This window comes from Pseudorca crassidens, chromosome 2 (genome assembly GCF_039906515.1).
Source record: "Pseudorca crassidens isolate mPseCra1 chromosome 2, mPseCra1.hap1, whole genome shotgun sequence".
NCBI lineage: Eukaryota > Metazoa > Chordata > Mammalia > Artiodactyla > Delphinidae > Pseudorca > Pseudorca crassidens.
In genome coordinates this window covers 119264561-119282848 of record NC_090297.1, presented here as the reverse complement: position 1 = coordinate 119282848, position 18288 = coordinate 119264561, and the positions used below count along the sequence as shown (strand labels likewise).

The 18288-nt window shown below is 40.5% G+C and overlaps 1 pseudogene; it reads right to left on the bottom strand.

Moving 5' to 3' along the window:
* Positions 1-13975: 13975 nt before the first annotated feature.
* On the bottom strand, positions 13976-16181 carry LOC137219620 (RNA-binding protein EWS pseudogene; annotated as a pseudogene).
* Between the last annotated feature and the right edge of the window lie 2107 nt (positions 16182-18288).

Genomic DNA, 18288 nt, shown 5'->3' with positions numbered 1-18288 from the left:
AAAAGAAACGTGAACTGGAATGCCATATAGGGGTAGTTAAAAGTTGGTTCATTCCTCACACAGTGTACCAGGATGAGTTCCAAATGAATAACAGCAGTGAAAAATAAAACCGTAGATATACTAGATGAAAACACAGGGGAATTCCTTCATATCCTAAAAGCAAACAAGATATGCCTCACTCTCTAGAAGCAATGAAGAAAAAGATTAGTAAATTTGACTATATAAATAAACAAACAAAAAGAAAACTCCACCAAGTCATGACAATAAAGACTATAAGCTAAATACAAACATAAAAAAACTGGAAAAATATTTGCAAATTACAATACAAAGGGTTAATACCCCTAATATATAAAAAGCCTAAAATAGAGAAACAAAAAGTACAAATACTCTAGAAAAATGGACAAAATTTATAAATGCAGAGTTCACAGGGAGAAAAAAAGGCATAGGACCTTAAAATATTAAAATATGTTCAATCTTACTTATTATAACGAGCAATGCACAATAAAATGAGATTGAAATACTACTTCTCACCTTTTAGATGGATAAATTCCAAAGTTTTGATAACATACTATATTTGATAGTGTGCAGGGATAGTTACTGATAATGAGTCACTTTATATTTTTAGACCATACTTTGGGAGATATTTAATTTTTACAGATATAAAATCAGATAATAAATGCAACAAACTATCAAAACTTCAAAGGTCATAAAACATAAATTCCTATATTATATGAAGTAAAAGATACTCTATATTTCTCTCTCTAAACCTTTGAGATATAGCTGTTCTAATATTTTGAACTTTCCAACATGATAGAAAGAACAAGGGTTTTAGATTCAGAGACATCTCAGTTCTAATTCACTACTTTAGTGATTATGGGAAACAGGCTATTTAAAAACATTTTGAGTCCCAGTTTATTCACCTGTAAGCTCAGTGTAATTAAACCTATACCTGAATGCTATTTTAATTTTTCTGGGAAATCATATATGTAAGTCCCCAGCACACAGTAAGTGTTCAATGAATGTTAGGCATCTTTTCCAACCCTGAACAATCAGAGCCCTAGGTAATAAAATATAAAAGAAATAATGAAAGTTTAGTCTTTATTATAATTTTTAAATTCATAATTAACATCTCCTATATGTGTGAGCTATCTTCTAATTATCTCTTGGAAAAGGAGAAATGGCTGCCTTTGAGCCTACAATCTCTCATATTATGGCATGCTCTCTGAAATATTTTTTTCCTAAACAATATAGTATTTTTAAAAGAAGACAAATTATACTCAAATCATTTCAATCAGTGCTAGCTTGTTGGTTAGAGAAATCAGTGCTAGTTTATGTTGGTTAGAGAAATCATCTGATGAAATTATTAAAATAAAAGGAGGCAGATATATTAGTAATTTAGTCATTATTTTGGGGGGTATACTCTCACAATTCCAAGTGTTTGATATCATTGTGAACAACTTAAAAAAAGCAGAACAGATAGGTGGTTAAGTTTTGGGAAACATATGCAATAAATTATGGTGCTATTATTATAATATGTGAATGAAATGATGGATTGTCCAAGTGCTATGTGAATAGGTACTTGCTGTTTGGAATCTAATTTCCAGCAAAGCGACACATGGATTCAGAGTACAGCACCTCAAACGACTTCAATGGCAGTGAGGAGGATGTGCTTTATAAAACTGTACTAGATGACTCAAAATGTGACTTTAATAATGAAAGAGTTATTCATACTAAAGGTGCACATGAAGAATTTGAGAATAATTGTTTCAAGAAATGTGAGAGTTAGAAGAAACATTATTTCTAAAATAACATTTTACTTTATTTAAATCTGAGACTTTAAATATGTATGTATAACTAAATTAAGAAATGTTGTTAAATATTATATGGGATAGTAATGGCAGAGAATTGCTTTTTCATAGTCGTAGTGTAATTTAAATCTTTTTAGGCTGGCCTTCAATGATTACCACTTTCCACGATCTAAGCCATTAAAGTGTTCTCATTCTAGATTTGTTCTAATTCCTCAGACTTTTCTAGAGGTGTAGCAATTTGAAGAGTATTGCATTTCAGAGGGAAATATAGTGGTTCTGTTTTCTGGGTAAATGCTAAATTGGTCTGCTTGTGTTTTATAATACCCTTTTGGATAATACTCATCATTTTGTTGACCTTTGCAGCTACAGCACATTGGGCTGATGTCCTCAGCAGTCTGCAATAAATTCTTGAATCCATTTCTCACACCACAACTGAGAGTTCACAGCCCCTTGTCTATAGTTAAGGTATGGATGATTTCTACCTCATTGTGTTGATTTTCATTGTGCTAGCCTACAGTGAAGTTGGCCTACAGCTTCTGTGTCAGTCTGCACAGGACCTAACATGTATTTAATCCAGTCCCTTTGTTTTCTGTGCAAAAGTCTACAAAGTGAGTCCAGAGAGGTCAAACAACTCGTTTAAAGCCACAGATGCTTGGTGAGAGAGTTAGAGCTGTTGCCTTTCCTCCCTCCTCTCAGTCCACTGAGGGTCCCTGACACCGCACTCTTGGGAATTGGACGAACAAAAGGAAATTGCTTGCCTCAGATCCAGGATAGGATTTTCCAAGGAAGCAATAGACACTTTGTCTAGGATGGTTCCCAGAAGGGATGGGCAAGTAATAGATTCAACTCACATGGAGGCGCAGCATCTTGAAGCTATTCCTCATCTGCTTAAGGTTTATTCCAGATAAGTTTCCAAAAATAACCTTTGCAAGAATGAAAAGCCAGGGGTTCCAATCCAAAGTCGTGATCCAAAGTTCAGTATGGCAGCCATGTGTACTTGGACATGCTAATGAAACACTTTGAGCGAAGCTTCACTTTTCTCATCTCTAAAAGGGCACACCAGAAATCCTTTCCAACCTGTTGATGAAAACAAGGCACAAGAGGCGATAGAGGTGATCCCCTAGGTGAGCAAGCAAATTCCTGTGAGGTTAGTTCCAGAGCAGGGATATGGGCAGCTCTGTGACTGCTCTTCCGTCTCCACACCTGTGCCTCAGGAGGATGGGGTTTGAGTCATTCCATACTGCTGAGTGCATATCATCTTGCTTTCTGTGGGCAGGAGGCCCTGCAATAGAAGATATAACGCTTTTCTCCTGAGGCATCTTCTCTGGGGCTGGGGAGGCAGAGAATACATTTTGAAGTAGACAGGATTGCTGTGTACTCCATGATGCTTCTGCTGCAAATGGGTAGATTGAGTTCAGCTTGTCATTAGGCATCTGAGAGAAGCACCGTGTGCCCATGTTCTACAGGGGTAAGCAATAAATAACCTGGGAGAAAATGTGCGATTAGAAATGGCTGCAGACTCCATAGTGGCTGTACCAATACTCAATACTCTGTAATGGCCTATATGGGAAAAGAATCTAAAAAAAAAAAAGTGGATATATGTATATGTATAATTGATTCACTTTGCTGTACACCTGAAACTAACACAGCATTGTAAATCAACTACACTCCAATAAAAATTAAAAAAAAAAAAAGAGATGGCTGAAAACTCATGGTAGAGTCAGTTTCCATTCAAGGCACCCTCTCTAAGTAAATCAGAAAAGATTCCATTCATTCACTCACTCACTCACTCATTCATTGATTCAAGCAATTTTTTAAATGTCTACGGTACAGTATTGCAGAAACTTAGTGCCAGGTTGTGGGGATACAAAACAGAGTATGATCCAATCTCTATTTTCAAAGAGCTCCTCTAAGTGACAACGGAGTTAGCTGTAAATAGCATGGGTTCTGGGTTCAAATCCTGATGCAACTTTTACTGGTTGGTGACATTAGGCAGGTTACAAGACCTCTGTCTCCTATTTCCTCATCTGTAAAATGGGGACATCAAGATACGCTACCTTATAGAATGATTATGAGGGTAAAATGAGTTAACATTTGCAAAAATGCTTAGAACAATGCCTGACATCTAGTAAATGTTACAGAAGTTTGAAGTAAATGAGTAGATAAATATATAATAACTTAGAAGAGAAGACATATAGGCAAATAAGAGAGTCACATGCAGTGATGGGGATTTCAACTCCTTTCACTCTTTTTCCTTCCCCATCCAGCTCCTCAATCTCTCCCCTCACATCAGTTTTCCTTGCCGTAAGGAGGTGTCTTAACATTATGATTTCTCAAGCTATGCTGTGAGAGGTATCAATATTATCAAGTTTGAAATTTGTTGTCTCGTTGCTTCTCTATTCTGAAGCCATTATGTTTGCTCTGCTTGATGGTAAGGGATGAAGCATGGGTGAGATGAAGCTGGTGTGTGTGTGTGTGTGTGTGTGTGCGCACAGTGGGAGTGATAGCAAAAGAGTGAGCAAGGGAAAAAGGAATATGAGATCTCCAGGCACCCATGAAGTGGACTGAGGGGTAACCTGAGAGAAGGAGAAAGAAGAACATACTAGCATTATCTTCTGGGCTCCAAGAGGATCTTGGGGCCACCTTATAACACAAACTTAAGGACTATAATGGGAAGGATACCCCCTGGAGCTGTGTAAGCTGTGGCTCTAGGTATAATGAAAGAATGGTAGGCAGGCTTCTCGCCAGTGATAATCTTAGTTCAGATGACTTTACTAGATAGGCGGGTAGGTTATAATTATAATATCATGTGGGATGGGTTATAATAGAGATGTGAGGTGCTATAGGCATACAACAGGGAAAGAACCTAACTTGGTCTCAGTGAATTTAGAAATGCTTCCAAAGCTGGTGACAATTCAGCTCCAAAATCAGGACAAGCTTCCATGAGACACTCAGTATTTATCAAACCCTTGTCGTTTGCCTGGAATTGCATCAAGCATTGCCAGAGAGGAGAAACTTAGGATCTTGTGGTGGAAACATAATTTCCATAAAGACTCATTCTTCTGTAACAAAGATCGTCTGTGATAAAGGGTTAGAGGCAGACATAAGTCATGTGGAAGAGGTGTTAGGTCAGTTCTGTGTGAGTTCAAAAGGCATACCAGGACCAAACTGAGCAAACAGGAAGAAAAATCTGCTTAATGCAGGAAAAACTTTTTCATAGTCAGAAGCTGTTCAAACATGGAATGATCTGTCCATGGTAGGAGCGAGGCCCTCGATATTGTGTTTAATTTGAGTCAGGGGGCTTGTTGGAGATTTTTATTTGTTAGGATAATGCTAACTATGGAAAACAGTTAAATCTCTAATGTTGCTGTCTTAACACAATTTCAGATTATTTCTTGTTCATGTATAAGTGTTCCAGTTGGCAGACAACTTTCTTCCTTAGGGTGATTCAGGGCACCTTCTGTTCTCCACCTTCATTGTCCTCTGAACTAGGGGAAAAAGGGTGGAGAAAAAATGAGAACTTCTGCTCATGTTATATTGGGTGATAATTGATCACACCTAGATACTAGAAAGACTGGGAAATGTGGTCCCTGGCTGGAAAGGCACCTCCCAGTTATAAATCTCTACTATGGAAAGGAGAACCCCAATTTTGAATGGCCAGCTGGCCATCGCTGCCATAGGACTGATGCCTCAGCAGAGAGGTTTCACTAGATGACCTTTAAGGTTCCTATGAACTTTGAATTCTATGGTTCTAATAGGTCCTGATTCTTTCTATAATTACTTTCGTGTTTTGGGGCAAGTCACTTATCCTCTTTGATCTTAGTTGATTCATCAGTAAAATGAGATTAAGAATTGCATTTCAGTTAACAATGACTCAGGGTCATTGTGGGATTCAGATGAAATAATGTGCGTGAAAGTGTTTGCTAAATTTGAAAGTGCTCTAAAGCTATGAGACATTATTCTTAGACAGTTGATTCAAACTTAGCTTTGACTTAGGCCTGTAGTTGAGCTTAGATATTTCTTCCATGTGTCTGTGAGAGATTATTATAATGCTCTGGTAAGGAAAATTTTGAATGACTTATATTTCCATAGTTTTGCTTTTCATTTTTGAATGACCTTAAAGTATTTTTCTAACTCAAGAAAAAAGGACAATACAAACTATACCAAATAGAATCTCTTTACCTGTTATACAATTACATCCATCTCTTCAATATCATAGGGTACAGAAATATAGATCACCTATTCATTTTGGACATTTTGAAGTTAAAATAAGAGCATAAATAGGTATCAAAACATTTATGAAGTTTAATGATACACAGGTAAAAGATATTGTTACTACTATATTAGAACTTAATTAAATAGAATGTAGGGTAATGAATATTCCAGTTAATTGAATATTCTATTAACTGAGATACCCCACATGCAACGTTCTCAATCTTCAAATCAGAAACCTGAAAAAGAAACAGAAATTACCCACTCTATTTCCTCAGTTAACAGACCGGGAAACTGAGGCCTACATGGTGGCCAAAGATTACAGAGCCGGCTTTCAGGGGCGGTGAACTAAACAGAATAATAGAAGAGGTGCATTTTGTCTAGGACTCCTAAAATTTATATAGCTCTTCTCAACATACCATAGTATTTATTTGTTAACATTTTTGAAAATTTTATTGTTTAGAGTAGCTATAGAGATGAAAGGAACAGATTGGGCAGAGTATACATGTTCTGAACACACTCTAGAAGTTTCCTTTTTTGACAACTCTTTAAAAAAATTTTATTGAAGTATAGTTGATTTATAATATTGTGTTAATTTCTGCTGTACAGCAAAGCGATCCAGTTATACATAAATATTCTTCTTCCTGTTCTTTTCGATTTTGGTTTATCACAGGGTATTGAATGCAGTTCCCTGTGCTATACAGTAGGATCTTGTTGTCTATCCATCCTATATATACTAGTTGTCACCTGCTAATCCCAAACTCCCAATTTATCCCTCTCCCACCCCCACTCCCCCTTGGCAACTCTGATACAAAGTTGGTTTCTATGATTTGATGGTTTTTACTCTCATTTCTGGTTTACTAGGGATTCGGGCAAGATGAGAGCTGGTTAGTTGAAATGTTAATTGTATTCTTAGTAGTTGTGATGTTTTTAAGCAGACTGTCCCACTGTAAAAGTGTGGATCAGCTTGTCGCAGAATAAAGGGACCGGAAATAAGTAAGCACTGTGATGATAAGCACCATAAAAGAGAGAGATAAGCAGATGGTGATAGATGGGGAGACAGGAAGAATTAGAATTTGTCTGGGACTCTAGTGTTCTCACCCTGCCCCTTACGTTCTATATTTAACATCAGATGGCAGAACAAGGTTGCTGAGAGTAAGAAGCTGGAGCCCCGCCAATCCACTGGCATCCAAGCCACGCACTTTGCAACTCCACTTCTCTAGGCTGTTCATGTGAGGAGGATGGATGACAACAGGATTCTGAAGAAATTACTTTGCCCTGAGCTGAGAGGACAGCCATTAGCAAGCCTTCTCCTGTATGTCAGGGGAAGCTCTCCAAGGATATATAAATGTATATAGAGGTAGTGGAGCACAGGCACCAGTTGCCACAATAGCTGTGGATAAAAAATACTGATCGGAGTGGAAGTCATTACAGTGTTGGGTTAGAGGGTTCTGTGGGGCTATAGTTTTGTGTGTATGTGTGTGTGTGTGTGTGTGTGTGTGTGTGTGTGTGCATGCATGGATCTATGTGAGTGTAGGCACCTGATATTATAAGCAGATATCACTTTTGTTCCTAGTGTTGTGCACAAGTGTCTTGATTCTATTCCCTTTTTTTTTTTTTTTTTTTTTTTTTTTTTTGCTGTACGCGGGTCTCTCACTGCTATGGCCTCTCCCGTTGCAGAGCACAGGCTCCAGACGCAAAGGCTCAGCGGCCATGGCTCACGGGCCCAGCTGCTCCGCGGCATGTGGGATCTTCCCGGACCAGGGCACGAACCCGTGTCCCCTGCATCGGCAGGCAGACTCTCAACCACTGCACCACCAGGGAAGCCCTGCTTTCTGTTTTTCATAACAGTCACTACTATGAGAAATTATATCGTGTATGTAACAGGTTGTATGAGGAAATGTTTCTGTTGTCTTAGATTTGAGCTTGCAGAGGTGAAATCAAGGGATGTTAATTGCTGATATATTCTAAAAAAGTGCCAGATCTCTGTGTATATCTGTAAGGGGACAAGTTAACAATTGTCCAGCAGCCCTTAGCCGTTCATGCATGTCAAGGGCATGTGAGATGATGGATGTGAGGAAGACTAGAGAGGAAGTATCTCTCTAAAGAGAGTTGCCAATGGCTATGCTGGGCATTGAATCCCTCCCTTCAGGGGAAGGAGAACTTCCCCTTTAACATAAGCCAAGTAAATGGTCTACAAGAAAACTGCTCAGCAAATGTGACCTGTGTCCTGGGATCTTGGTGTGGGTAGGAGATTGGTGGACATAGGGACCAGTTCCAGATTCCTGCCTGTAGAGACCCAAGGGTTGGATCCAGAGAGACTGGCTGGAGCCACTCAGAAAGCAGACAGAGCGAGGGCTTCCCTGGTGGCACAGTGGTTGAGAGTCCGCCTGCCGATGCAGGGGACATGGGTTCGTGCCCCGGTCCGGGAAGATCCCACATGCCGTGGAGTGGCTGGGCCCGTGAGCCATGGCCGCTGAGCCTGTGCGTCCGGAGCCTGTGCTCTGCAACCAGAGAGGCCACAGCAGTGAGAGGCCCGCGTACCGCAAAAAAAAAAAAAGAAAAGAAAGCAGAGCGAGCAGGAAGGTTCACAGTGAGGGCAAGCCTCCTTTGCTGATGGCAGGACCAAGATAAGCATACTTTTCAGCAGACCAGGTAGACCTGAGTCACATATCCAGCTTTTAATCTTACTGAAGAGGACTTTTCCCAAGAGGGTTTCCTGCCAGTGGATGGCACCCAGCAGAAAGGCTGGAAGTGTGGTGTGGACCATCACAGCCCGGGTGTGGGTTAGAAGAGTAAGTGAGTGGGTAGGGTCATAATGGTCATAAGTTTGGAGGTCACCTGATTGGGAGGAAATTCTTCTAAAGGTCTCCAGAGAGATGAGATCATCAAAGGAACTACAAAGAGTCCCATAAGAGAAAGAGCCAGGCTAGATCTGAAGTGGGTCTCTTGTAAACAGCATATATTATATGTTTCTTATTTTTATATCCATTCAGCCAGTCTGTGTCTTTTGGTTGGAGCATTTAATCCATTTACATTTAAGGTAATTATCAATATGTATGTTCTTATTGCCATTTTATTAATTATTTTGGATTTGTTTTTGTAGGTCTTTTTTCTTCCTTTCATCTTTTGTTCTCTTCTCTTGTGATTTGATGACTTTCTTTAGTATTGTGTTTGGATTCCATTTTCTTTTTTTTGTGTATATCTGTCATAGATTTTTGGTTTGTGGTTTCCATGAAATTTTGATATAGCAGTCTATATATATACATGATTGTTTTAAGTTGCTGATCTCTTAGTTTTAAATGCATTGCAAATATCCTGCATTCTCTTCCTCTCAGGATTACTGGTTTAGATATCATATTTGTGTGTGGATAGTTTCCTACCTTTACTGTGTGTTTGCCTTTACCAGTGAGCTTTCCCATTTCGTAATTTTCTTGTTTCTAGTTGTGGCCTTTTCTTTTCCACCTAGAGAAGTTCCTTTAGCTTCGTTGTAAAGCTGGTTTGGTGGCTACAGTACCATTGAAATAAGACCTATCTTGCTCCTTAACTGTGTCCCCACTTTTCCCTCCTCATTATCCAACAACCCTGAAGGAATAGGAGGTAACAAAATGAGGAGTGAAGAGAACTAAAGAAACAGAGAGGAAACTCACTAAGTACCCCACCCCTTTCCTGCTGCCCAATTCTTAGCCCAAGATGGAGGATACACTAAAAACCTAAAAATTGATGAGAGTGATATTTTGATATTAAGTTGGATTGGACTTTAAAATTTTTGAAAATGAGACTCATTCAATAATGTGTGGAAATGAAGAGAAAATGTATGCTGGGTGCCCTAGATATCATTCAGTGGTCAGAAATAAAGCTTCAGCATAGCAAATGAAAACGAGTTTATGATGATTAAAATGAGCTTATGATGATTTTTGCTTCACACTCCACGGAATCTAGTTTGTTAAGTAAACTTGTTGCACACACACATGTACACACACACACACACACACACACACTTATTTATTATGTACTTCCTGTCTCTTACATCAGAAGGTAAACTCCATGAGGGCAAGGCCTCTGTCTTCTTTGTTCACTGTTGTATCCCAGTGTTTAGAAGAATGTTGGCACCGTGGAGCTGCTTGATGTTTTTTTCCTTGAAAAATGAATTCTAGAAGGATGGAAGTAAACTATTTTTTTTTTCCTGGATATTATAATTCCTTAGGGTAGCACTATTCTGGCTCAGGACTCCCACAGAAAACGTATCCTTGTGGAGTCCTGTGAGTTGGCTGGAGAGGAAGAGTGGGCAGGGGAGTGGAAAGTTCTGGAGCAAAGGCACCTACTAGCTGTGTGTCTGATGGATCACTTAACTGCCATGAGCCTCACTTTCCTTGTCTGTGGAATCAGGATTCCATCATCTACCTGACAAGGTCACGGTGAGGATTATATTCATAATGTACTCAGTTTCTGGTTCATTGTGCCTACTAACTGTTCATCCTCCCCTTCTTGCCTGCAGAAAGAATACTGCCTTGTTTGGCCTTGCTGAGGTTTTCCTGGTAGACAGAACCACTGAACTTCTGAATTCAGAAGGGTGACTATGATTTGCAGCAGGAGCAGTGTTTTCTCTGGGAGTTCTCTGGCCTCGAAGGTGATGGATGGGCACCTCTCAGGCATAGTTCCTTGATCAATAAGCTATAAAGTCTCAAATTATTTTGTTAGATCCATTGATCAAATCCACTGAATTTGTCCCAACTCTTTTATCGTGAAGGCAAGGACTGGTGATGTTCAGTTTCTCTCTCCTTGCTATATTCTTTCTTCATCTGGCTTTGGGGTGATTTGCAGCCGTGTGGAAAAGACCAGAAGTGGAGAATGAAAGTTACCATCCCCAACATTGAAGGAAAAAGGCTTATTTTGGTTGTCTGCTTCAGAATGAAGCAGTGTGGTTTCTCTCTTTGGTCTTTTAAGAGGTTTCTCAGTATACAGTACTCCCCCATTATCCCCAGGGGATATGTTCCAAGATCCCTCAGACCCTCATGGATGCCTGAAACCGCAGGTGGTACCTAACCCTATATATACTTTGTTTTTTCCTATACATACATACCTTTGATAAAGTTTAATTTATAAATTAGGCACAGTAAGACATTCTAGTAATAAAATAGAACTAATAATAAAATAGAACAATTATAACAATAAGTTATGTGAATGTGATCGTTCTCTCAAGATATCTTACTGTGCAAATTTAATGCCTTTTACATCTTAACTAAGCGCTTAACACATTGTGGCTGTAATTTTTGGAGTTTGAGGTGTGACAGCAAAACTAGCACAAATTTCTTTTTCTTTCTTCACAATTTTACAGATTAGAAGATTTGTTCTTACCTTAGATCTTAGCAATTCCAGCACATGATTTTTTTCCTTTCCTTATTACATTGAGAACTTTCATCTTTTCACTTAAAGGAAGTTCTTTGTGCTTCTCTTTGGCATATCCAAATTGCCAACATCACTACTCCTGGGTTTTGGGGCCATTATTAAGAAAATAAGAGTTACATGAACACAAGCACTGCGATCTTGCAACAGTCGATCTGATAACTGAAAGGGCTACTGAGTGGTTAATGAGCAGGATATGTTGGACAAAGGAATGAGGCACATCCTGGGCAGGACAGAGCTGGACAGCGCAAGCCTTCATCATGCTACTTGGAACTTGCACAGTTTAAAACTTACGAATTGTTTATTTCCGTTTCCATTTAATATTATTGGAATGTGCATGACCTGGGGTAACCATGGAAAGTGAAACCATGGATAACGGGGGACTACTGTACTGGCTACGGTGCACCTTTGCCTTTTTTGTATTCATTCATTCATCTGTCCAGTCATTCAATAAATATCTAGTATGTGTTAAGTACCCTGGGTGGGTTATATCTGCAAGGCTGTTTGTTTTTTCTGTAAGGGCCAACTGGGTTTAGGTTCCCAGGAAGCTGTGAGATTTTCTAGGTACATGGCATTTCCTCAATTTTTATTGTTGGATGAGTGAATTGAATTGCTTCCAGGAGTAATTTGTTAGGCAGAGCTTTTATTCACTCATTTAACAAACTTTTACAAATTACTTTCTAGTGCAAATAATAATACCTAGCTTTTAGGGTTGTCTTGATGACAAAAGAATATATAGATTCTCTAGCACATTTTCAGGTACAAAATAAATTCTTAATAACTGGTAGATATTATTATCACTATTGTCTCCTGATAGATTTGAATTTTGGCGAGTGAATGTCACTTACTATTTATTTGGTTGGTTTATTTTAGAAAATCCTCTTGCTGAGAATCTCTGGCTCCTACACAATAAATAAAATGGCTCAATTAAATATATTCTTAGGATCTTATTCGACGACTCCTTTTTACCCTGTCCTCCTAACACATACACAGTTATTTAGTTCAAGAAGAATAGCACCATCATAGAATTACCCAGCCCTCTGTTATCCTAGAAAGAAAAGGTATAATCAAGTCTTATCTTAGTGAGTAAAATACACTCATCCTTGGAAATAGAGACATTTAGCTCCCTGTGTAAGGCAAGCTGCCTCAGGTAGGTAAACATCTCTTTTTTCCAATGAGAATCTTACTCACTCTCTTTAGAAGTGAATCTAATATTCAGTAATTAGTTTGTGTTGTTTATAGAGTAGTTTTCCACAGAAGATTTCCAAAAAAGAACTAAAATTGCACTTACTTTTAAATATTTCATGTTAAAAGGGGAAAACCTGAACTTTATTTTATTTATATTTTCTTCTCGCCCACCGCATCTTGGTCCTCCTCTGCTCATTTTATTATTTCAACTACCAAATGATTTTCAGACACCCTCTACCTATGTAGTACTGTGCTTGCTTTGCCTTCTCCGGGCTTTTTTGTTCATGATCTGCCTTTTTTTTGAATATATTCCCTACCTTTCCACTTGAGATGTCTTCCACGAACTCTATTCCAGTTTGAGGGTCTTTCCTATGAGCTTCCATATTCCCCAGTGCTTACTTTTATTTTGTTTTTTTTTCCCTGGGTCTCATTAACTTTTCTTTTCTTAAAAAATTGAAATATATATAGTTGATGTACAATATTATATAAATTACAGGTGTACAATATAGTGATTCACAATTTTTAAAGGTCATACTCCATTTATAGTTATTATAAAGTACTGGCTGTATTCCCTGTGTTGTACAATATATCTCTGTAGCTTATTTTATATATAATAGTTTGCACCTCTTAATCCCCTACCACTACCTTGTTTCTTCCCCCAGTGCTTACTTTTATTAATACACTAATCACTCTACATGGGAAGTACAGAAATACCAGTGTGCTTCCCCACTAAGCTATGTTACTTGAGGTTGGGGACACTGGTTTGTAATCCTGGTGTCCCGTACAGTTAGTTTCTCAAATAGTAGTTGCTCATCGAATATCTATCAAATGAAAGCATGCTTGAATAAATGAATGACTGGTTGCTGGTGTGCAGCACAAAGGAAAACAAAACATGAGATAATTATATGGTACTTGCGGAAAGGAGACACTTGTGGAAAGAAGATAGTCATAAGAATGTTAGGAATATTTTACTCCAAGACATGGTGTATTTTGAATGTAAATTAGTTGTAAATAAACTGAGTGCTCTTATTTCATAGAAGAGAGAGTCTGTGTGAGTTGAGATGGTAACTGGTTTCATAGAGAAAGTGGCATTTAAGATGAGTCTTAAAGGATGCATCAGAGTTAAATATAATCACAGAAATCCAATAATTGGCACTGAAAGTAATGAATTACGTAAATTTGAGTTGTCCACTTTTAATTTCACTAGAATTCTTTCTATCCCCAGCTGGAAAAAAATCAGGGTATTGTTAATGAATACACAATGGCTATGAATAAAGCACTTTGAATAACATTCAAGCTGTGTCAAATACTTTTATATTCAGTGGGTTCTGTTAGAGATACCATCAATATTTTTTTTTTTTTTTTTACCATTTAACTTGTTTTAATGTTTCTTCACAAATGGTGAAAAATACTAAAGTACAGACAGGAATAATCATAATGTTGTGGCCAACATTATAAATATGGAATTATAAATTTAAAACATTTTCTGGTTTAAAAAATAAATCTGGTAGTCAGTGCAGCTCTGTGGGGTCTCTGCGTCTAGTAGGGCCGGTCTCTGCGTTCCTGACGGTGCTCGCCTTTATCCATTTTTCCAGGTCCTCCACGCCCGCCTCTTCTTCCTCCCATCTGTTCCATCAAAGGTCCAGGGGGTCCCCCAGGGCCACCTCGTCTTCCTCCACCAAAGCCACCACGGTCCATGCCCCGGGTGCCACGGAAGCCACCTCTGTCTCCACCACGGCCACCTCTGAACATTCCACCAGGACCACCTCGATCCATGAGGCCACCTCTTCCTCCCCGCATGCCACCAGGGCCACCTCTGCCACGGTCACCGCCCGGGGGTGGGAAAGGTGGTGGGAGGAAGCCTTCAGGCTTTGGGGCCTTACACTGGTTGCACTCTGTTCTCCACGCAAAGTTCTGGTTTCCACACCCCGGATTGGGGCACTGCCAGTCTCCAGCTCGGTGCTGGACGTTTCCTCCTCCAGACGGGTTCCCTCGGGAACCGCGGGGCCCTCTTGGTGGGAAGCCTCCTCTGTCTCCTCCACGGCCTCCCATGCGACCCATGGGTCCTCCAGGACCTCCTGGGCCTCCTGGACCTCCTTGGAGCGGCGGCGGCATCCCTCTACCCTCACGGGAGGGCATTCCTCCCCGCATGCTGTTCATTGGAGGCTTCTTCCGAGCAAGAGAAACTTTAAGTTTGCTCCCTTGAAAATCTTTCCCATCAAACCACTCGACGGCAGTTTTGGCAGTTGGCGGGTCTTCATAGGATACAGTAGCATCGCCTTTGGGCTTTCCTGTTTCCTTGTCCAAATAGATATGGATCATGGGTTGTCCAGTCCTCTTGTTTATCTTGACAACTCCACACTGCTTAAAGAAGTCTGCCAGATCATCTAGAGTCACACTGTCACTTAATCCTTGCACATAAATTGCACTGTTGTCACAGTTTTCATCTGGATCTACAAGTGGGCCTAAATCAAGATCTGGTCCTTCGTCCATGGGTCCACCAGGCTTATTGAAGCCACCTCGCTCTCCAGCGCTGCCCATTCCACCGTGTCCTCCTCCCCGCCCACCTCTGCTCATGCCTCCACGATCAAATCCCCCTCTTCCCCTGCCCCGGTTATCAGGGCCACTCATGCTCCGGTTCTCTCCTGGTCCGGAAAATCCTCCAGACTCCAGCCCATAAACACCCATGCTACTGGGGTGGTCCTGTTGGAATGAACTCTGCTGCCCGTAGCTGCTGCTCTGTTGGCTATATTGACTTGGAGCCTGGCTGTAGGATCCAGTTTGGGGGGGTAACTAGTGGGCGGCTGCTGCCCATAGCTGCTTTGTTGACCATAGCTACTCTGTTGTCCATAGCTGCTCGGCTGCCCATAGGTGTTCTGCTGGGAGTAACTGCTCTGATCATAACTAGTCGGCTGTGTAGAAGAATAGCTGGTAGGAGGATAGGATGGTGGTGCTGTGACTGGCTGCATGGGGTAGCTCCCAGGTACCTGGGGGTAACTGTAGTTACTCTGTCCATATCCTAGGCTGGGCTGGTTGTAACCCCCTGTGCTAGATTGAGGTTGACTAGTCTCAGCGGGTTTGTTACCATCCTGCGGTCTTACAGGCGCGGTGGCTGCTGGCTGCTGCCTATAGGCTGGATAAGCAGGCTGAGTGCCGTATGCAGACTGAGCTGCATAGGAGGCCTGGGTGGTAGTGACTGTAGCAGTGGTGGTATCATAAGCACCAGTGCCGTACCCCTGGACAGGCTGACTGTATGCCTGGGGGGCAGTTGGAGTAGAATATCCAGTGGGAGGCTATCCATAAGAAGTTGCATAGGCGGTCTGCCCATAGGTTGCAGTGGTCTGAGCCTGGGTATAGCTGACATCAGTGGGCTGTCCATAGGTTCCGTAACTTTGTTGCCCATATGCCTGGGTGGTCTGTGCATATCCTTGAGTGGGCTGGGCGGTGTAAGCACTGTAGCCCTGCTGGGCTGCAGCTTGGCTGTAGGTACTGTAATCCGTGGATGCCATTTTCTCTCTCCTTCCTTCTCGTTCTCTCAACGTCCGTCTCCCTCTCGCTTTCCCTCTCAGAGATACCATCAATATTAATAAGAAAAGTAATGGTGTCTACAGACGTATAGATTTGGAATTATGTAAAGCTTGTTTGGAAAAAGACCCCCAAAGCCCCATGTTTCATAACTTTTTTTCACACTGTCCAATGTACACAAGGAAGCAAAGCTTTCTGTACATATATATGCTTGGAATTAAACATTTTCACAGATTTTTCAGAAGTTGTATGAAAGGTGATTTTAGAAATTTATAGGGGCAAAGAAGGGTTCAAGGCTACAAACCTATGGTAAGTGAGCAGGGAGTAACTGAGGGAATGAGTTACTAAGGAACAACATCATTATGGGGTCAGAAATTGTAGACCTATCGTTAAATGAGGCATGGGACATGGCCGCTGCCAAAGTTTTAAGTTAATTGCTGGCACCTCTCTTTGTGCATTTGATCAGACACGAGAGGGAGAAATTCTTCTTGCCCTTCATAAACTGTCAACAAGCCAAATGAAATATGTGTCTTGAGAGCAAATGCAAACCTAGTGAGAGAGGAACATGATGCAGTGATTTAGGCACCTGGAAAACATAGCTCTTTCCCCATTATACTTATTTTTTATATTAAAGTAATGTACAGATTGTGTACTTGAAAGGATACATTTGGACTGTCTTCATAAGATTTTCTTCAGCTTGACAGTCAAGCAATGTATAGCCGTCTCTGAAGTGCCCATATGTGGATTTTCCCATTTGTGAATTATCTGTGGCACATTTTCCAACTCTGATGGCCTAACCCTGTTACCCAGCGTATCTTAGAGCTATTCCTCCCTGCTCAGAAAATGAAGAACTCATTTGAATATGAACCCAAGCAAAATGCAAGTCTGCAGGTCAATGCACTGCCAAAACAGAAAACTTTCATGTGGTACATTTTCAAAGCCGTCTAGCAGAATAAATGGATTCCTTTATATTCCTGTAGCAATTTTTACCAACTTCTATTATAACATTTATCACATTTTATTACAGTTTTTCATTTGCCTGCCTGATGCCCTAGGCCTATGGTAAAGGGAGGTTTTAAATTTATTTTTCTTCCCTTAGCCTCGAATTCTATATATGGTATTCAGTAACTTTTTGTCAAATTAATTAATTAATTAGAGTACAAACGAATGAGTAAATAATGTTTTGCATGATTGAAACCAACGTATGGCTCCTGCTAGGATATAGAGAATTGTCTGTAAATAACTTATATTTCACAGTATTTAGAGCTGCAGAACATCTTAGAGAATATCTGGCACTATATATTTTTAAAATTTATTTTTTTTTCTTTAAGTGAAATAATTTTTTTTTTCTTTTTTTTTTTTTTTTTTGGTACATGGGCCTCTCACTGTTGAGGCCTCTCCCGTTGTGGAGCACAGGCTCCGGACGTGCAGGCTCAGCGGCCATGGCTCACAGGCCCAGCCGCTCCGCGGCATGTCGCGGCATGTGGGATCTTCCCAGACCGGGGCATGAACCCGTGTCCCCTGCATCGGCAGGTGGACTCTCAACCACTGTGCCACCAGGGAAGCCCTAAGTGAAATAATTTTAATAAAATATTATTTTGAACTTTTTCAAGTATGAGGCAGAGGGGTATAAAACTGACATAGGCAAGGAAGCGATGAACAGCCCTGCATTCCATCCTCTGGCTACTCCACTGGTCAGACCAGAGCCCTGTCCCCAACACAGAACCTCTTTGCCAGTAACAACTTCGCCAGTACAACTTTATAGCTTTTCAGATGAAGCCAGAGTTTATTGGAGTTCCCCAAGTTTATTCCCCAAGCCAAGACTGGAACTCAACCCCCTGAATAAACAATGCTTTTTCAACTGTACCAAGTTTTTACCTCATTATTATTTCTGTGGTTGTTTCAGATGCTCCACACACCCACTCCCCTTCAGTGAGTCAAAGGAAAGACAGCAGACTGTAACATCAGTTAGTTTGAACGGGGCAGACCCATGAGACTAAAATGTTGTCATCTGAAGTACTTTCTTGGTTTTGTGTCTAGCATACAGTCACCCTGAGTGGGGGACCCTGTGGCGTGGCTGAGAGCTTATTGGAGAGGATGCTTTGCAAGGGCAGACATGATTTCTTAACCTGAATATGCATTAATTCTC